Consider the following 22,040-nt stretch of genomic DNA (forward strand, 5'->3'; position numbering starts at 1 on the left):
ACGTGTCCGCCTTCTGTTTGTACCGTGATTGCTTTTTAAGTAAACTTGAGAGAATTTCAATTGCGCTTTCCGACACAAGGCCTAGCTAACCGTGTGAAGAGGTCACTAGAGGACCAAAAAATGGGTAAAAGACAAAAAGTGAAACAAAAAACTGAAAATATTATAAAAAGGAAGAAGAAACCGTAAAAACTCAAAAAAGGAAGTGGCTTTGATTTCTAGATTAGGTGGATCAAACCTTCATATTAATTAAAATAGTATACTCATACTGTTTTCAAATAATACCGATCGTTTCAACCAAAACAGCAAAATTTCAGCAGGTGCCGGAGATCGGGGGCTGAAAGGCTTTTCAGATAGCCTTGCAACCTTGAAAAACCACTGGGAGACTTCACCGAAAGATATGACCAGACAGAAGGCCAAGTGGTTCTTAAGACGGGGATCTGAAAAACGAGAGAAGGCGCGAATGGGAACAGACTACCAGTAGGGTGATCAGAGCAATACAAAAACAAAAGGGGATAATCAGGGTGCACTGTTCAGTCAAACGGTTATCCACTTTATACTAAGATAAGTATAAAAGTGAATAAGCGGCACCCCAGTTCTGAGGAAACGTTTTTACTTGAGCACAGCTTGGAAACTGTTTCTACTGACTTTCTCGCGAGAGGTTTAGCACCCACCGCGCTTTAGGTAATTTTCGGCTTAAGTGGGGGGCTAGAAAGGGGGGAGGTTAGAAGGGGGGCTGGTGGTTGGAAGTTGTATAAAGGGGGCTACATTACAGTAATTATACAATCGATATCGTCGATTTGGTTACAATAGATTAATTAGAGTCTGGAACGATCAAGTAAAAGACTCAGCACAAGAAATGGAAAGCGAAGGTACCCGATAGTAAACTCAAAATATGGTTGGGTAACCTGGCCGGATCGGGTGGGGGGATTGGAAGTAGACAATTTTTAGAACCCAGTAGGTGAATGCCCCATAAAAACCTTGAAAGAGGGGATGAAAACGCATGACAGTCAGGAACCAGACATTTTTTTTTGAAAGATGGTCCTTGTTGACTTTGCGTTTTATTCATCTTTTTTGAATACGCAAAGTCCAAACATCTTTTTTATTCCTTTTTACTTTTTGAATTTTATTGCTTTTGGAATAGATTTTAAAGTTTTACGGAGAAATGGTGCATTTGCAACCACAAAAAAGTTTAAAAACAAGTTGTATTTCAACTTGCATTAGATTTAGAAGGAAAGGTAATTTTACGGAAACTCAGTTAATTATTGGTGAGAAAATTGGGTTTAAGGAGTTTTACACAAGTTCCGGAGGTGATACTGGGATAATGGATTGAGTATCCGAGCGCTGGAGTTGCGGGAGTTCCACACGAGCTCTGGAGGTGGTACTTGGATAGTGGATCCCAACACTTGCGTCACGGTGGTCAGGAAGTTTGTGGGAGTTCTGAAGGTAGTCCTGGGATAGTGATTTAAGTGTCCCAACACTTGAGTCCTGGGATAGTAATTTAAGGGTCCCAACACTTGAGTCCTGGGATAGTGATTTAAGGGTCCCAACACATGAGTCCTGGGATAGTGATTTAAGGGTCCCAACACATGAGTCCTGGGATAGTGATTTAAAGGTCCCGACACTTGAGTCCTGGGATAGTGATTTAAGGGTCCCAACACTTGAGTCCTAGGATAGTGATTTAAGGGTCCCAATAATTGAGTCGTGGGATAGTGATTTGAGGGTCCCAATACTTGAGTCCTGGGATTGTGATTTAAGTATCCCAACACCTGAAATCCTGGGATAGTGAATTAAGTATCCCAAAACCTAAAACCCTGGGATAGTAAAATAATTATCCCAACACTGAAAGTCCTGGGATAGTAAATTAAGTATCCCAACACCTAAAGAAAGGCCTGGGATAGTGAATTAAGTATCTCAACGCCTGAAGTCCTGAGATAGTAAAACGAGTATCACAACACCTAAAACAGGGACTACAAAACCATTAAGGGTCAATAAATGGCTCCGGGGGAAACGGGAACAACACTAGGATTAAAAAACTTTATTTCGGATTGTGCAATAGAAATTAGACTGAAATTGTTTTAACAAGAGTGAGCATTGGGTACTTTCTTACACTTTGACTATGTTTTTACATTAACACCAGTACATAGTCAGAATTGTAAATAAAGGAAAATTGTAATTCAACATCATGAAGTGAACAAGAGTGTCGTTACCGGAAAGGAGAGGAGTAGGGCAAAAGCAAAACCAGCTGTCAACACAACGGAAGCAAACACCTACAAACCCAAGAGTAATGAAAAAAACTATTTCAGTTAACATGGTCAACACCAGAAGCAACAAGGAGCAGAAGACCGCAGAAAAGCAGAACAATCAAAAGCATGTGCACGTCACGGAAATTGTTCTTGAGACGCCAGAGCAGAGCATAGATGGAGTGGAACGAAAAACGACGGAATCGACACCTATGCTGAATGTAGAAGAACAAGGACAAAGACAATTGAGTTCTTCCCCTTCTTTTGGTCCACTCTTGCTGTAGCCCGTCCAACCTATCCATGATAGCCTGAGTTCGCCTCTCCATCATCGCATCTATCTTTGTGTCAAGAGTCCCAAGAGACTGCTCTAGCTGAATTCTTAACTTCTCCATGTCGTCTCTTAAGCGTAACTCTCTCTGTTCCGCTTCTCATGTCATTCGCCACAAGTTCTTCGCTATGTGCGCGTTTATTTCTTTCCGCAGACTTTCTCTTTCAACGTGGACTGCTCTTACTAGTTCACTCATTCTTATGGACATCTGTTCTTTTTGTTCTCCTATACTGCCCACTATGTTTTTCAAGGCTTCTGCTAATGATGACCCGTTTTCTACTAGTGGCGTCACTAGTGGCGGTGTCACCCTGTCGATCCCAGGTAGCTTTGTACTGGTCGCGATTCGGGCTTTGATTCTCTGCCTCGACGTATTTTCATTATCCACCTCTGGAACCGCCGATGCGTTGCCTAGCCCTATGTTTCTATTCTCCCCAGTTCGCGTCTCCGATTTTGTCATACTCACAAAGTCTCTTGACTGGCCTGATGTGTTTGTGTCTTTGCGTATCGTTCTCACCACACCAAATTTGTCCATGGTTCCAGTCTCTCTGTCGGTGTATGCCTCATTCTCCTGGGTCGAACTATCGGGGCTGACTTGAGATCCAAAATCCACTTGCTCCTCGTCGTCTTCTTCTTCCTCCTGGGATTCACCTTCATTTCCTGTACCCACTCCCATGGTGAATGGAAAGATGTTTCCGAAAGTGTTCATCATTCTTTCTGAGAACGATGAGGACGTTGTCTGTTTCTCCGTCAAGCCTGCCATCATGGTGTTGTCTGTGGGAGATCTTCTAGTTGCGACAATTTCAGTAGAGATGTCGGACAGTTCCGACATCTCCTCTCGGTCCAGTGTCCCGGTGGAAGTGACAAAGTCCTGGCCTTGTTCTACCAGCCTTCTCTTCACTTGCCAGCCTTCTGTCTCTCCCCTCCGGTCCGTGTATTTCCTGGTTCTCATTCATGGCCTGGTCCGGATGGACTTCCACTTCTAGCATAGCTTTTTGCTCTTCTGAGGACTTCTGACTCCTGGTTTTAACCATTCTACCTGAAACCGTCTCCCCTTTGTCGATCCGGGTTCGCGTGATCCGTTCCACAAAAGGGTCGGTCATTGCTTTTCTTTGCTTTTCATGTATGAATTTCCTAGAGCTATCACCTCGTTTAGGTATTCTTGACTTGTCTAGACTCATTTTCACTTTATCACTTCTTACTATCTATACACTCAGTTCGATTGTTAGTGTCCTTTTGATCTGACTACTGATAATAATAACACAACACAATAAATTCCAAAAGTTTCTATTAAATGGTGACCACGAATCCTTGTATGATATCACGGCACAGCTTATTTACAACTTATTCTCAATAATCGATTATTAGTCGTAAGTTTTGAGAACTAGCACAGTATGATGATATCAGTCAATTTAAAAGATAGTGTATTCACTACCCAATCAAGCACAAACTGTTGATTTAAAACCAGATATAACAAAATAAGAATGTTTCTATGAAAAAAGTATGTGTGTTGCATTTTTAGTTGGTCGCAGTACAATAGTCGAGCTTGTTTTATAAAGAAAGAGCTTTCCCTGCTTGGTGCTGCACCAAACAGACAAAACTTGAAGGCAGTATTTTCTCAAGTGGGCGTCTATTGCACCCACCGAGTCCTGTGTTACCTATCTGCCTCCGGACTGCCCGAGCTAGACCTACTAAAATCTTCGGGGCAGTCACTTCTCTCAAAAACGTTTTGGATTTCAATCAACACCAATGAGTTACAAACTCCCTTTGTTTTGACTTAGTGTCGCGAATATCCGAGTTTGGACCTGTTTTGTTTTGGTCTGGTCTTTTTTGAAAGGCAAGTTACCAGTGCAGTCACTGGTTCCTAGACTGTCTCTTAATAACCTAACACCCCTCACTTTTATCTTTTCTTCTGTTTACTTAAGTCCTTAAACAAAAATAACACCCCTCCGGGTTGACAAAAAACAGTACCCCTCCGGATTGGCAAAAGTAGGACCCCTCCGCATTGGCAAAATTGAGACCCCTCTGGATTGGGACCCCTCCGGTTTTTTTTGAAAACAAGACTCCTCCGGATTGGTAACCCCTCCGAATCAGGAAAAATTTGGACCCCTCCTGATTGGGACCACTCCGCTTTTGTAAAATTAGCTTTTTTGAGACTTTCTTGATTTTCAACCTATACCCCTCCGGATACGTTCTCCGATGCTATTATGCTATTTGTATCAACTAGGAAGGGTATTTGGTCCTTCTCTAGACCCTTCGGGATTGAAGTTAAGCCTCTTTTTTGACAATTCACGCTAACGGTGAAGGGTCTTATCGCTAACCTAATTTCGGCTCTATCACGGTTTTCTGGTGCCTTTAGCCTTCCCTATTCTTCTAGAACAGCGTAAAACTGCCTTATTCAACCATTTCTACCCTTTCGTTGGGGTGTAAGGGCTTTCCAATTTTTTTTAAATAAAACGTGAGGGGTCTACCCTCCCGAATTGGTGAATTTGCTAAAAACAATCTGAAAAAAAATTCACGCTTACTTTTTCCAAAAATTTTTGTTCCTATTAGTAAGCTCTGCTAATTTCTGATCTAATGGTACCAATATGAACTAGATCTGTCCAGTAGTTCTAATGTTATTAACCAAAACGTCTTTTTTCTAAAGTCAAGAAATTTCTCTCTTATATGTTCCGCCTACTTTTTTCCGCAATTCTGTTCTTTTCGACCTAAAAATTGTTGATCCGAGCTCAGAAGGCCTATGCTCTTCTAGTTCAATGCAAAAAATCCGATCTAAAACGCTTTAGTTTAAAAAATTTTCGAAAAAGTATGCTACCTGGACCCCTCCGGATTGATGAATCAACTGAATCAAACACGTTAAGTTCAATTTCTCTGTAATCCGGAAGGTTTTCGATAAACGTGTCTTAAAACCTGTAGATTCACTAGTTGAAGTTGTCCGAACAACAATTTTTACTGTCCTAACTAGTACCAAAATAGTTTCAACCACTTCTTAACTAAACTCAACCGGTTCTACTTATTATACTAGCACAGTCACGATGTAACCAACTAATTTAGCGCTTTTTCCATTTAAAAAAAATATCGATATTTCAAAAATTGCGATTTGTGGGGCAATCAAAATATTGCTATTTTGACCCTAAAAACCGGTCCGCCTACTGTGTTTTTGACTGAAAGACGATATAGGAGTTTTAATATAGGCTATATTAGTAATAATATTAATAATACTATACCCCTCCGGGTTTGTTCAATATCGGAATTAAGGTGCTTAACTCGGATTTTCGCAGTTCGGTAAAGGGGCACTACAGTGAAGCACTGTCGAGACCCCCACATATTACTATCTTATTTTTTGTACCAAAAGGGATACAAAACTTGTTAACGATACCCAACAGTCGACTGTCGTTGTCGTTGAGCCCCTTCTTGTTGCTCCTTGTACTGCTTGCCGGATCAGTCTTCTCCCAAGACCCCTCCGGATTGAAAATAAGAATGTTTCTATGAAAAAAGTATGTGTGTTGCACTTTTAGTTGGTCGCAGTACAATAGTCGAGCTTGTTTTATAAAGAAAGAGCTTTCCCTGCTTGGTGCTGCACCAAACAGACAAAACTTGAAGGCAGTTTTTTTCTCAAGTGGGCGTCTATTGCACCCACCGAGTCCTGTGTTACCTATCTGCCTCCGGACTGCCCGAGCTAGACCTACTAAAATCCTCGGGGCAGTCACTTCTCTCAAAAACGTTTTGGATTTCAATCCACACCAATGAGTTACAAACTCCCTTTGTTTTGACTTAGTGTCGCGAATATCCGAGTTTGGACCTGTTTTGTTTTGGTCTGGTCTTTTTTGAAAGGCAAGTTACCAGTGCAGTCACTGGTTCCTAGACTGTCTCTTAATAACCTAACACCCCTCACTTTTATCTTTTCGTCTGTTTACTTAAGTCCTTAAACAAAAATAACACCCCTCCGGGTTGACAAAAAACAGTACCCCTCCGGATTGGCAAAAGTAGGACCCCTCCGCATTGGCAAAATTGAGACCCCTCTGGATTGGGACCCCTCCGGTTTTTTTTGAAAACAAGACTCCTCCGGATTGGTAACCCCTCCGAATCAGGAAAAATTTGGACCCCTCCTGATTGGGACCACTCCGCTTTTGTAAAATTAGCTTTTTTGAGACTTTCTTGATTTTCAACCTATACCCCTCCGGATACGTTCTCCGATGCTATTATGCTATTTGTATCAACTAGGAAGGGTATTTGGTCCTTCTCTAGACCCTTCCGGATTGAAGTTAAGCCCCTTATTTGATAATTCACGCTAACGGTGAAGGGTCTTATCGCTAACCTAATTTCGGCTCTATCAAGGTTTTCTGGTGCCTTTAGCCTTCCCTATTCTTCTAGAACAGCGTAAAACTGCCTTATTCAACCATTTCTACCCTTTCGTTGGGGTGTAAGGGCTTTCCAATTTTTTTTTTATAAAACGTGAGGGGTCTACCCTCCCGAATTGGTGAATTTGCTAAAAACAATCTGAAAAAAAATTCACGCTTACTTTTTCCAAAAATTTTTGTTCCTATTAGTAAGCTCTGCTAATTTCTGATCTAATGGTACCAATATTAACTAGATCTGTCCAGTAGTTCTAATGTTATTAACCAAAACGTCTTTTTTCTAAAGTCAAGAAATTTCTCTCTTATATGTTCCGCCTACTTTTTTCCGCAATTCTGTTCTTTTCGACCTAAAAATTGTTGATCCGAGCTCAGAAGGCCTATGCTCTTCTAGTTCAATGCAAAAAATCCGATCTAAAACGCTTTAGTTTAAAAAATTTTCGAAAAAGTATGCTACCTGGACCCCTCCGGATTGATGAATCAACTGAATCAAACACGTTAAGTTCAATTTCTCTGTAATCCGGAAGGTTTTCGATAAACGTGTCTTAAGACCTGTAGATTCACTAGTTGACGTTGTCCGAACAACAATTTTTACTGTCCTAACTAGTACCAAAATAGTTTCAACCACTTCTTAACTAAACTCAACCGGTTCTACTTATTATACTAGCACAGTCACGATGTAACCAACTAATTTAGCGCTTTTTCCATTTAAAAAAAATATCGATATTTCAAAAATTGCGATTTGTGGGGCAATCAAAATATTGCTATTTTGACCCTAAAAACCGGTCCGCCTACTGTGTTTTTGACTGAAAGACGATATAGGAGTTTTAATATAGGCTATATTAGTAATAATATTAATAATACTATACCCCTCCGGGTTTGTTCAATATCGGAATTAAGGTGCTTAACTCGGATTTTCGCAGTTCGGTAAAGGGGCACTACAGTGCAGCACTGTCGAGACCCCCACATATTACTATCTTATTTTTTGTACCAAAAGGGATACAAAACTTGTTAACGATACCCAACAGTCGACTGTCGTTGTCGTTGAGCCCCTTCTTGTTGCTCCTTGTACTGCTTGCCGGATCAGTCTTCTCCCAAGACCCCTCCGGATTGAAAATAAGAATGTTTCTATGAAAAAAGTATGTGTGTTGCACTTTTAGTTGGTCGCAGTACAATAGTCGAGCTTGTTTTATAAAGAAAGAGCTTTCCCTGCTTGGTGCTGCACCAAACAGACAAAACTTGAAGGCAGTTTTTTTCTCAAGTGGGCGTCTATTGCACTCACCGAGTCCTGTGTTACCTATCTGCCTCCGGACTGCCCGAGCTAGACCTACTAAAATCCTCGGGGCAGTCACTTCTCTCAAAAACGTTTTGGATTTCAATCCACACCAATGAGTTACAAACTCCCTTTGTTTTGACTTAGTGTCGCGAATATCCGAGTTTGGACCTGTTTTGTTTTGGTCTGGTCTTTTTTGAAAGGCAAGTTACCAGTGCAGTCACTGGTTCCTAGACTGTCTCTTAATAACCTAACACCCCTCACTTTTATCTTTTCGTCTGTTTACTTAAGTCCTTAAACAAAAATAACACCCCTCCGGGTTGACAAAAAACAGTACCCCTCCGGATTGGCAAAAGTAGGACCCCTCCGCATTGGCAAAATTGAGACCCCTCTGGATTGGGACCCCTCCGGTTTTTTTTGAAAACAAGACTCCTCCGGATTGGTAACCCCTCCGAATCAGGAAAAATTTGGACCCCTCCTGATTGGGACCACTCCGCTTTTGTAAAATTAGCTTTTTTGAGACTTTCTTGATTTTCAACCTATACCCCTCCGGATACGTTCTCCGATGCTATTATGCTATTTGTATCAACTAGGAAGGGTATTTGGTCCTTCTCTAGACCCTTCCGGATTGAAGTTAAGCCTCCTATTTGATAATTCACGCTAACGGTGAAGGGTCTTATCGCTAACCTAATTTCGGCTCTATCAAGGTTTTCTGGTGCCTTTAGCCTTCCCTATTCTTCTAGAACAGCGTAAAACTGCCTTATTCAACCATTTCTACCCTTTCGTTGGGGTGTAAGGGCTTTCCAATTTTTTTTTTATAAAACGTGAGGGGTCTACCCTCCCGAATTGGTGAATTTGCTAAAAACAATCTGAAAAAAAATTCACGCTTACTTTTTCCAAAAATTTTTGTTCCTATTAGTAAGCTCTGCTAATTTCTGATCTAATGGTACCAACATTAACTGGATCTGTCCAGTAGTTCTAATGTTATTAACCAAAACGTCTTTTTTCTAAAGTCAAGAAATTTCTCTCTTATAGGTTCCGCCTACTTTTTTCCGCAATTCTGTTCTTTTCGACCTAAAAATTGTTGATCCGAGCTCAGAAGGCCTATGTTCTTCTAGTTCAAAGCAAAAAATCCGATCTAAAACGCTTTAGTTTAAAAAATTTTCGAAAAAGTATGCTACCTGGACCCCTCCGGATTGATGAATCAACTGAATCAAACACGTTAAGTTCAATTTCTCTGTATTCCGGAAGGTTTTCGATAAACGGGTCTTAAAACCTGTAGATTCACTAGTTGACGTTGTCCGAACAACAATTTTTACTGTCCTAACTAGTACCAAAATAGTTTCAACAACTTCTTAACTAAACTCAACCGGTTCTACTTATTATACTAGCACAGTCACGATGTAACCAACTAATTTAGCGCTTTTTCCATTTAAAAAAAATATCGATATTTCAAAAATTGCGATTTGTGGGGCAATCAAAATATTGCTATTTTGACCCTAAAAACCGGTCCGCCTACTGTGTTTTTGACTGAAAGACGATATAGGAGTTTTAATATAGGCTATATTAGTAATAATATTAATAAAACTATACCCCTCCGGGTTTGTTCAATATCGGAATTAAGGTGCTTAACTCGGATTTTCGCAGTTCGGTAAAGGGGCACTACAGTGCAGCACTGTCGAGACCCCCACATATTACTATCTTATTTTTTGTACCAAAAGGGATACAAAACTTGTTAACGATACCCAACAGTCGACTGTCGTTGTCGTTGAGCCCCTTCTTGTTGCTCCTTGTACTGCTTGCCGGATCAGTCTTCTCCCAAGACCCCTCCGGGTTGAAAACAAGAATGTTTCTATGAAAAAAGTATGTGTGTTGCACTTTTAGTTGGTCGCAGTACAATAGTCGAGCTTGTTTTATAAAGAAAGAGCTTTCCCTGCTTGGTGCTGCACCAAACAGACAAAACTTGAAGGCAGTTTTTTTCTCAAGTGGGCGTCTATTGCACTCACCGAGTCCTGTGTTACCTATCTGCCTCCGGACTGCCCGAGCTAGACCTACTAAAATCCTCGGGGCAGTCACTTCTCTCAAAAACGTTTTGGACTTCAATCCACACCAATGAGTTACAAACTCCCTTTGTTTTGACTTAGTGTCGCGAATATCCGAGTTTGGACCTGTTTTGTTTTGGTCTGGTCTTTTTTGAAAGGCAAGTTACCAGTGCAGTCACTGGTTCCTAGACTGTCTCTTAATAACCTAACACCCCTCACTTTTATCTTTTCGTCTGTTTACTTAAGTCCTTAAACAAAAATAACACCCCTCCGGGTTGACAAAAAACAGTACCCCTCCGGATTGGCAAAAGTAGGACCCCTCCGCATTGGCAAAATTGAGACCCCTCTGGATTGGGACCCCTCCGGTTTTTTTTGAAAACAAGACTCCTCCGGATTGGTAACCCCTCCGAATCAGGAAAAATTTGGACCCCTCCTGATTGGGACCACTCCGCTTTTGTAAAATTAGCTTTTTTGAGACTTTCTTGATTTTCAACCTATACCCCTCCGGATACGTTCTCCGATGCTATTATGCTATTTGTATCAACTAGGAAGGGTATTTGGTCCTTCTCTAGACCCTTCCAGATTGAAGTTAAGCCTCTTATTTGACAATTCACGCTAACGGTGAAGGGTCTTATCGCTAACCTAATTTCGGCTCTATCAAGGTTTTCTGGTGCCTTTAGCCTTCCCTATTCTTGTAGAACAGCGTAAAACTGCCTTATTCAACCATTTCTACCCTTTCGTTGGGGTTTAAGGGCTTTCCAATTTTTTTTTATAAAACGTGAGGGGTCTACCCTCCCGAATTGGTGAATTTGCTAAAAACAATCTGAAAAAAAATTCACGCTTACTTTTTCCAAAAATTTTTGTTCCTATTAGTAAGCTCTGCTAATTTCTGATCTAATGGTACCAACATTAACTGGATCTGTCCAGTAGTTCTAATGTTATTAACCAAAACGTCTTTTTTCTAAAGTCATGAAATTTCTCTCTTATAGGTTCCGCCTACTTTTTTCCGCAATTCTGTTCTTTTCGACCTAAAAATTGTTGATCCGAGCTCAGAAGGCCTATGCTCTTCTAGTTCAATGCAAAAAATCCGATCTAAAACGCTTTAGTTTAAAAATTTTTCGAAAAAGTATGCTACCTGGACCCCTCCGGATTGATGAATCAACTGAATCAAACACGTTAAGTTCGATTTCTCTGTAATCCGGAAGGCTTTCGATAAACGGGTCTTAAAACCTGTAGATTCACTAGTTGACGTTGTCCGAACAACAATTTTTACTGTCCTAACTAGTACCAAAATAGTTTCAACCACTTCTTAACTAAACTCAACCGGTTCTACTTATTATACTAGCACAATCACGATGTAACTCACTAATTTAGCGCTTTTTCCATTTAAAAAAAAATATCGATATTTCAAAAATTGCGATTTGTGGGGCAATCAAAATATTGCTATTTTGACCCTAAAAACCGGTCCGCCTACTGTGTTTTTGACTGAAAGACGGTATAGGAGTATTAATATAGGCTATATTAGTAATAATATTAATAATACTATACCCCTCCGGGTTTGTTCAATATCGGAATTAAAGTGCTTAACTCGGATTTTCGCAGTTCGGTAAAGGGGCACTACAGTGCAGCACTGTCGAGACCCCCACATATTACTATCTTATTTTTTGTACCAAAAGGGATACAAAACTTGTTAACGATACCCAACAGTCGACTGTCGTTGTCGTTGAGCCCCTTCTTGTTGCTCCTTGTACTGCTTGCCGGATCAGTCTTCTCCCAAGACCCCTCCGGATTGAGCGCAAATCAGCAGATCCTTCCAGATTGAGCACAAAATAGCATTAATGTGCTTAAATACTCAAACAACCCTACAGTACAAGCCTCACAAACGGGTTACAAAAATGATCATAACGATCCTGATTGATATAAATGCCTGTAACAACAATATATTTATCAACAACAAACGGGACGGTCGGATCACATCTTGTCTGGGGGGTTGATTTCTACTGTTTTTGGTTTTTTCGGTTATTTTTTTATGTTTTTTGTTTTTCTTGGGTACTATACTACTTTTTGTTTGGTTTTACTTATATCTTTAAGTGTTTTTACTCCCGGACCACTCAGGAGATGACGGGACCGCGAAAATCCCACCCGTCCTGGTTCGTGAATTTTCGGTCTTTGTAACAGTCGCCTACTTCGGTCACATATGAGGCTTGAGAAAAATAGGCCCTAAAACCATTGGCTCAAGAGTCAGGGACACTATCTCTTGTGTTTTTCTACCTCAAAACGGTCGGAGCCAATTCGGTTCGCTTGCGACATGAGACTAGAACCCGTTACAGCTTAAAGTCTAATACCAAAATATCCTCCCACTCTAGAAAATAAGAACGTCCCCATACTTAGGTCTCGAAATACCCAAAATACACGAACGCCGTTAAAAACATGGTCGGAACAATCCGTTAAGTTACTTTTTATTGGACAGTGGAACTTTGGTCCATTTCAGATGAATCAACCTAAAACTCGCCTTATCTCAACATAACAATCATAAAACACACTCGAGAAAATTAAATTAGGGACTCACATGTTGATGCACTCGAGTACAAGGAGTAATTCAATTGATAAGCAACTCGAGAATTAGATAATATAACTAGATAAGTTCAATACTAATCAGTTTTGATAACAGAAGTAAGTTCTGACTCTAGAATTGGAGTTTTTGTATGAACCATTGGGACACTCAAGCTGTCCACCTTTCCATTGAAGGTTCACTCTGGTTCGTTTCGAATAGTTGTTCTCTCTTCTTTTTCTTATCTCTCCTCCTATTTCGGGATAAGACAGCTCTACTCGTGTCTTATTCTGTATCTGGAAGTTGCGAATAGCAATTTCCTGCTGTTTTCTTAAGTATTTTCCCGCAATTGTAAATTCGGTCGTTCTGATTTTTCACTTTGTGTTTTCAGTTGGTGCGAGAAAACTGAGCATGACAGGCTCCATTCGAAATTTTGAAAATTAAAACTTCACTCCAAAATTACGTATTTTCGTGTCCCTCAAGGTCAAACTTCCAGATATGACCGACTGGCACATACTCCCCGGACTCAAGATCGATGTCCTCATCGCGTGCTGTCTCTGTCAGTGAATCCCCAGAAGCCCGAGTGTCACACAAGATACAGTGCCAGTGGTCATTTACAGAAGTTTGCAGCAGACTTAAGCAGACAACTATACAAAATTTTCACACTATCGCTAAACAGCAATAAAAATCTGCACACACCTGCACCTATGAATTCTCGCTTTTTAAGCTGGTAATTTAAAATTTCTTTTGTCCTATTCAATCAAGAAATTGTCATGCAGCTATTTGATTTATATAATAGATCTAGCATATTAATAACAATATCTCATTTGTTAAAATTTCTTTTTCGTGAACCCAGATTTATCCGAGTTCACCCTCGAGCCCCCTCCCTCTCAAGACTCAAGACTCTAGAATTTCCTTTTGAGCCACCGGCTCACCTCGTGTTCTTCGCCCTCGAGGTACCCGATCCAGATATATTTGACACTGTGATCTGTTTCAATAGTGCCCCTTCGTCATCGGAGCTGATCACAATCTCCTCCCAAGCCTTCAGCTGTTCATAGGATCGCATCCACTCCCTTTGCTCTTGCAATCTCTTCACTTGATTCGGTAAGCTCCTCACCTTTGACTCCCGGTTCAAACAGAAGGAATTGTGAAGACTCAGGCTTACATTCTTCGCCAGGTCCTCTTCCAGTATCGACTCCCTTGCTCTAGTGTTGTCTCTAGATACTCTACCCACTCTTTTCCACCCCATCGTGATCGCATTTCGATGGGTCAGCAGAGGTTTCTTGAAGGCATCTGGTCCTATCTCGGCCTGGAATTGTCGATATTCCTTTTGATGTTTCCTCATGTGATCCTTCGTCACCACATATAACCAGGATGTTAACGTCGCGCGAAACCAAGGAAAGAATCTCAAGCGGCTCCACATGTGTCTGATTTCCATTGGTATGGCAAATACTTTGCATGCGGTCTCGAACAACTCAAGTCTCCTGCTGTAATCTATCGCGTGAATCGACTCTGCTGTTGGCGTCTTCGATTCCCGATACTTTGCTATGTTTTCTTCCATCCATCGTAGAGCCAGCATTGTGCTCACCACCAAGATGGTCACTTTCTGTTGATTCTCGGGTAGTCCCAACGACCTGATTTCTTCTACATCCCAGATCAGGCAGAGATTGGCGTGGTCTGGCTACCACACTGTCTGCGCCAGACAGTGGCATGGACAATCCCCGTGTGTGAGGTCGATGCTCCTAAGATTGCGTTCTCCCGAGGCTTCTAGGAGAGGCTCAAGTTCCATCATCTTCTCGTGTATCACGTCGACTTCTTCCAAGTTTGGAGCACCTACCATGGGTTTCCCAATCACGTTTTGTCTCTCGTGGTCACTTGTATTTTCGCTCTCCAAGCCTAGAAGTTCTTCACCCCAGATTTCACTCAAGTCGTCCCTTTGTTCTTTCGGCACTGTTCCTCGGATCTTCCTCAACAGCTTGTGTGAATGATGTGACATCCGAGCCAGTCTTACACATTTGGGCACTGAGAAGGCTTTCTTTATCAATACCCTCTGGCTGGACACTTCTACCATCGCCATGTGTAATGGATAGTGGCTGCCACATAGGTTGGCCATCACTGACCCCACTAGGGACTTCGCATTTAGAGGCAGACCATAGGCTTCGCTCATGGGAAATCCCATCTCCGCTTCGAGTCCAACCTTCCAACTCTTGATGTGTTTCTGGGTCACTTGCAACACTCCGGGCCATGACTCCACGCTCAACGCGGTCACCAAGTGGTGTTCTGACTCTAGCCTCTCCAGTGACTGGAGACTGCACATTCTTGAGAAGAATCCCAGAGCTGTTGCTAGGTTCACCGTGGTACTCGCGTAACACTCAGCCACTATCTGTATCTCACTTTTCTCCCTTTCAGTAATGTCTTCAAACCAGGTGATTAGGTCTTCTTTCTGGAAAGACTGTATCCTGACGCATGATCGTTCTCATGTTCTCATCGCTTCTTCAAAATGATCTTTTAACAAGTTTTGCCAAGTTCTCTTCAGTTGGCTCCCCAGTTCCAATTTATTGATATCAGCCTTCTGCTGGGTAGCCCAGTTGCGTCGTTTGCATGACACTCCACTGTCGAGCTTCTTCAGGCAGTCTTCCAATTCCTGCAATGTTCCCAGGGCCACCCACCACGGTCGGGAGGTGTTCCTCGTTTTATTCTTCTCAAGAGGATCGCTAGTCACTTGCTTCCCAGTAGCCTGGTGTTCATTCGAGACCCATTCTTTGCCGACGTCCACTTCCCAGGTCTGCCCGCTCGTCGAACCTCGCTTCATTTTTATCCTCTGAGGCTTGAAGTCTTCTTCCGTTGTTGAGCTGGTGGGGATCTCCATCTCTTTTTCTACGTCGAGCAGTTTCCTTGGCTCGTAGCTACTCTTGTAGGCTGCTCTCTTCCATCGTGCCAGAACCATGGGGGCTGTCTCTCTCAAGTTCTTCTCAGAGACCGCATCCGCTGAAGGACTGCCCAATCCCTCCACGTCTCTCTTCCTCTTGCGAGACCTCACGTCTTTACTCGGGGGCGTTGTCGTTATCATTACTGATTCGACTTCCTTGTCTCCATCCAACCCTTCATACTCTTGCCTCCCCCTGCTCGAGCCTTAAGGATATTAATACTTTTAATTATTTTACTAGTTCCGACCTTATCCCCCCTTACAAGTTCAATTATTTTATTGTCAGTTTTTCGTTTCAGAGTAGAGCTGTCTTTACATTTGTCTTCCTTGGTCTTCCGTGATGCCTTCCTCAACTCGACCATCTTGCTCAGCAGCTCTCCTCTAGCTTTCTCCTCCAGACCTGTCCCTATCAGGACAGGCTCTCCGAATTTCACCACCGTGTCCCACAGCTCCTCCTTGAAATCGTCCAATGTGGTGTCGTCGTCCACTTCTCGAGTAAAATCGCTCAGGAATTTTCGCCAAGCATCCTCATCCAGAGTGCCTAGGAAGGCATCCCTGTTTCCCTCGAAGGTGTTCTTCTCCCTTCTCTCCGCACTCAGGAAAATCATTCCCATGTTGGGATTCTCGCTCGTCAGTGGCAACTCTAGATTTTTGCGGGGAGATGAGGTCAGAGGTGGCGTGGGGGTTTCTGCCCAATTTTCTCCACTCAGATCTTTCAACAGTTCTTGCGTGGTGAACTCTTCCTCCGATGGCTTCTGCTCCGGTTTGTTTCCCACCTCCATATCCTCTCCTGTCTCCCGATTCTGCTTCTCTTCTCTCAAGAATCCTCCTGAATCGATCTTCTACGGGACCAATCCTTTTATCCCCAGGGGTGTCCACTGATAGGGGTGATGGTGTCGCTGGACCCAATTTCTTATACTCTATCAGAGCCACATACAATGGGCCTGCTGCATCCAGCTCCTTTCCCTCCTGTCTCATTTCCACCTGCTCCAGTCCGTAAGGTGCCCGGTATCTCCTTGTGGCAAACACCATCTCGTCTCCTTTCAGTGCGATATGTCCTTCATTCACGATCATCCTGCCATCGTCCCACACCGGCAACTTGTTCTCTAGACCTGCCCGCTCAAGTGTTCTCAAGGCATCTCGTACCTCGAATTTCGGGGGCATCGACCCTCTCATTTTCTTGGCTTGAGTTGTCCATGAATTTATTTTCGCATCGCTGGTATGAAAATAAATCGCTGCAGAGTAGCCGATGAAGAGAGGATCCCAGCCGTCGATGAACTCCTTCTGCTGTTCTTCGGTTGCTGCTCTCGCAAAAAGGGACGGGACCACCAGGGAGCTGTTCATCCCCATGGTCATTCTCCTCACTGTTGGAAATTCTGGAATGCTTGCTGGCAGGACTTCCTTCTCCAATATCGCCTCTAGCTCCCTTTTCACCAGCTCGAAGCTTTTCTTCCATGCGGGAATTCTCAAGATACAGTTTCCGAGCACTGCAGTTGTCCTCGGAAACTGTATATCACCAACTCCGGATCCTTCACCTTTCCGAAGAGCACCGTGTTGCTCATCTGTGCCCTTAGCACCTCCTGCTGACACCAATTGAGTGTCGTCCCATCTAATATGCTTATGAGGCTCACGTGGGTCACTGAGTATCGATAAGCTGTCACCAGAGGATCTGGAAACGCGAAAGTGACGGCCGGTCCATAGATACAGGTTACGACCTCCTCTAGCCCCCGGATCATCCCCATGGGGTCCGGTCTCATGGCCAGGCATAGGTCCGTCAACAGAGGCATGCCTTCATTCACTTTCCTCCACTCATCTCTTGTCTTCGGGCTCTTTTCTTCACCAGTCAGGTGCCGGTTTTGCATCAGTAGGTACTGCACCAGCAGCGTCTTTAGTCCGGCAGCACACTTATACGAATAGGTGTAATACTCGAGTGTGTTCTTCCCATCGACAGAGGCTCTCCGTATTTCATCAGTCGGTGAAATGACGCCAGTTCCCCGTGGGTTAGAAGCACCAATGCCAAGTACCCGTCAATCCGTAGTGTGTCCACGCCCCGACTGAACATGTATGCTGGGCCCATATTGAACAGGTACATTGGGTAAACCAGGTACAGTGCCAGCAACAGACTGATGGGCATATTCAATATTTCCTGTATGAAGGCTCCAAAGATGGTCTCTTTCGCGCTGTACACTCCAGCCAGGAACTCCTTTCCCATAAAAAGGACTCAAGAACTCAAGAATCTCGTGATCCCTCCTCGTCCTCAGCTCACCCCTTGCGTGCTCCCTCCAGAATCATCCAATCGTGACTTCGTTGGCTGCTGTGACGAACCTGCCAACCGTCATTTCCCTCTTCTCGGCCACTTCCAGCTGCTCCTCAAGAAAATCCCAGATCTGCTTCACCAGAAGTGGGGCACCTTCTCTTGTCTTCTCCCTTCTCCGTGGCGTTCTCCAGCCTTGGTGTCAGGAAGGGCCACCTGCCTCTCTCTTGTGTCAGTCGATACACCATCGACTCCAGCTGCTTCTCCGCTGCGGCCACGTTCTTCCTCTCGTTGCTCGGCCCTCTAGATTTACTGGTGGAGCTTGTGATGGTCAACTTCATGCTTCGAAATCACAGACTGGCCGTCAGATGAGTCACCACTGGATGATCATCCCCTATAATCGGACTGAGCTTGAGTTGCCTAGCGAAGTTGGATATCTCTAGCAAGAGGACCTCGTCCAATACGATGACGATGTCAGCCAACTCGTAGAAGCCCCTCAACGCGTGGGACACATCCGCCCACGCCGCCGCCAGTTCTGATCTGCGAAGTCTCAAGTTCGTAGGCTCCAGCTCCCGATTGGGAGCTGCCATCAGAATACGCCACCCATTCCCTTCTGCTATCAAGATCAAGATCGCATACACAAATTGCAGAGCTGGGGGCATGCTCGCGTACCCGGTGGACGTCGTGAACGCTACTTTTGTCTTGGAGCCAAATCGTGAGGCAACGTTCTCTTGTACTTCATTCATGGCTGCAAATAATGTCTGGATGGCTTCCCAGATCTTCTTCGGTGCCGGTTCATCACCCTTGAGCTGCTCAAGAAACCCCGTCGCATGCAAGTGATCGTTCATCCCTGCAAACAGTAGTAGCTCAGGCTCGCAAGGCATCTCCGATTTTATTGCCACCACCAGGGTTAACATCTGGTTTAGCTCCGCTCCCGGCAGTGAATATATCAGACTTTCCGGCCAAAATAACTTGGGAGACGTTCCCTCAAAGTCCGATCCCGCCACGATGACCACCCTCGCAGCGGCTGGGTCTGCCCTGTCATAAACTGCCAAGGTTTTGGCCAGCTGCGTATTCCCGCAGGGTTTCCCGTATCTGGGGTCGTCGGCTAATCTCGTACCTTCATACGCGGCGTCTGGTAATTCCATTTCTCTCGGATCCATCAGTTTGTCCACCACCCTCAACTGTGCTGGAGTGGCCACCCTAATCCTGGCAATGCTGGTTCGGTGCTTGGGAGGCTCCACCACGAGTCCCGGATTCCCCAATGACTTGAGAGGTCTGTAGTTGATAGGTCCCATCACCGATTTTGTGGCAATCCCAGTAAGATCCGCCGTCTCCATCATTTTCGCTCTCGAGAAATGTGTCTCGTGAGCCTTCAGCCAGTCCACGCACTGGTGTCTACCCAAGTCTAAGTCTTCGTGCAACACCCGCTCAAGACCCAAAGCTTTCGGTAACTCTAGCCTGCATTCCAGGTCTTCCAAGTCCAGCTCCTTCACCTTCTCCACATATCTCGATCTACTGGTCTCCGCTGGCCTCTCCGGTTTCTTCTTCTCCGCCACCACCACCGAGGATATTACTGATCCCTGAGGAGTTGATGACGTTGCCTCTTCAGCCTCCATGGGCGCGGCACCCGGCAACTTGGTCCGGCTGTTCCTCGAACTGTCTCTAGAATCGGCCATCGCACCCAAGCGACTGGACAAAGCCCTCGGGTTGAAGAAGGGTGGATTTGGGGGTGGTCCGAATGTGACCTGTGCCGTCTCTAGCAACTCTGCCTCCAATGCGCTTATGTGCCTTTGGAAGACGTCATTTAACCACTCCACCCCTCTGGGCCTATCAAATTGAATCCCATCCGAGGATGCATCGTCAGGGAAAGCAGATAGCTCCATTTGCTCGGCCACGTCCAACAGCCCAACGGAGAGGACGCTTCTTTGGTGTATCTGCCTGATTATTTCGTTCAGGTTTCGCACTTTTGTGTTCATCTCCATTGCATGTTGGTCCGCTTTCATGTTGTAAGGGATGGTGCACACCGTAAGAATGGCCGGATCCATTTGAATCCGCAATTCCTCAAGAATGCAGCTTATCTTGTCGTGCAGCCTCGTCACCTTCCTTGCTTCCCCCTAGACACGTCATTCGTCCCGACCATCAGAGTCACCGTGTATATTCTTGCCATCCCTAGCATCTCAAGTGTTGCTAACATCTGCGGCGTCGCAGCTCCAGCGAAGCTCAAGATCCCCGTTTGCCAATGGGACTGGATCCGGGTCAGCACCCGCAACAAGCTGTCCCCTATGATCAGGTGGACCGCCCCCTCGGGCACACGTGGCTGCGTGAGGTATTCCACCCAAGCCGCGTCATGGAAGCAATCTCTTCTGTCTCTCTGCGCCGTTTTTTTTTTCATTTGCCCCCGGCCTGCTCAGTGCAGGACCAACCGTGGGGGAGGGGGAGATGTCATCCATTTTGCCGCAGCCGGTCCCACCTTGAGGAGGCGGATGATACTGGGACCCCTCCAGCCGTGACCGAAGCGGGATTCGAACGCATGACCCTCGTGTTAAGAGAGATGTGCCGAACCCACTTGACCACGACTGCTCTGCGCCGTGCTCCAGTCCATCCGATTGTGCCTGTGGTATCTACCTTCCGTATTCTTCTTGTAACTTGAGATCACCACACTCCTGACAGGTTGCTCCCCCCCCCCACGTCGAGGGTAGCTCCACTCTTGCTGGACTCTCGCGACTCCTTAGCTGTAGCCGCTCGTGCAACTCTTTCAGTCGTGACGAGCTACCACTCACCTGACTACTACTCGGGGTCGAACTTGGTGTATATCCAGGCAGCGCGACGTCCATCAACGGGCGTATTACTTGTGTCTCTAGACCCCGCAGGGAGGACGCTGATTCAGTCGGTATCAACACTTCCAACCCTTCGTTAATATGTTCTTGAGCCGCGCGATCGAGGTTAAATCGTCCCTTCGACCTAGGAGCTTCATCCACATCCATACGTGACTCTGGTCTTGAGCCAGTCACCACCCGCTCTTTGGGCCTAGCCCCTTTCTGCATGTCGAGCTCGCGTTGTCGTTGCTGGATCCTTTCAAGCTCCGATTTCAGCTGCTCGCAATTCGCGGCATTCTCTCGCACTCTTTCTGCTTGTAGCTGTTAAGCTCTCAACATGTCCAGTTCCCTCCGCCATACTCAGTATTGTTACTCAAGCCAGGGTTCCTTGCCAGGTCGAACCCCCTTATTGCTCCATCCACGTTCCAGGACAGCCACCTGGTTTGCTCTTGATTGGATATTCCATCGGTGGTGTAGCCTACCATCAAAACCGCTTCTGTTGCAGACTCCCGGCACTCGCCCTGTTCCTCCAACTGAAGGATGGCATTCAACATCACTGCCATTCTCTCATCCACTTGAGTATAATCCAGGTCCCTCAGACGTCTGTACAACTCGTTAAGTGTGGGTTTTTTCAAAGCCGATGGCATGGACTTCCAGAATCGATCTGCCATTTCCGTAATTTCCAAGTGATCTTGAGTATTAGCAACTTGAGTTTTACCTGAGCAACTTGAGTTTTACCTGAGCAACTTGAGTTTACTTTAGCAACTTCAGTTTACTTCATGAGGTGTCGTTCAATTTGCGTTCTCTTTCTTCAATTGAATACAGTTGGGTAGTCAATTTGACTTTACCAAATCAATCTGAAAATAACACCCGATTTTTAGACTAACAGGCTGTGTTCCTAACCTAAAAACCCCCTTCACTACTATAGTTAAAACCCTTTCCTTTTCGTCCTACTAAAATAGTTCAATTGGAAATTTTCTAAAAACATGCAGATTCATTCTATGTTTTAGCACCATCAATCATTTAAAATATTAATTGTCATGCCAATCACCTCTAAGATTCTTTACCTGTTTTGTACCCCCACACCTAACTCGAGATTCTTCCCTCATGCCCAACTCGAGACCCCCGCGTATCCGACTCAGGCGATGCTCAAGTAGTATTTCTTGTGAAGATGCACCATTATCTCAGTTTCTGCGAAGACCACGTGTAGGATAGCGTACAATTCCCTTGGGCTCAATTTGCCCCTGTTTGGGTC

The 22,040-nt window shown here is 44.5% G+C and overlaps 2 protein-coding genes across 2 annotated transcripts in view; both read left to right on the forward strand.

Moving 5' to 3' along the window:
- Window positions 1-22,040, forward strand: part of LOC134841889 (leucine-rich repeat-containing protein 45-like) — a 449,626-nt gene that overhangs the window by 358,654 nt on the left and 68,932 nt on the right. The gene's annotated exons all lie outside the window — the stretch shown is intronic.
- LOC134841890 (uncharacterized) overlaps window positions 1-22,040 on the forward strand; it is a 263,656-nt gene that overhangs the window by 83 nt on the left and 241,533 nt on the right. The gene's annotated exons all lie outside the window — the stretch shown is intronic.

The sequence above is a fragment of the Symsagittifera roscoffensis genome, chromosome 3 (genome assembly GCF_963678635.1).
Source record: "Symsagittifera roscoffensis chromosome 3, txSymRosc1.1, whole genome shotgun sequence".
NCBI classification, from domain to species: domain Eukaryota; kingdom Metazoa; phylum Xenacoelomorpha; order Acoela; family Convolutidae; genus Symsagittifera; species Symsagittifera roscoffensis.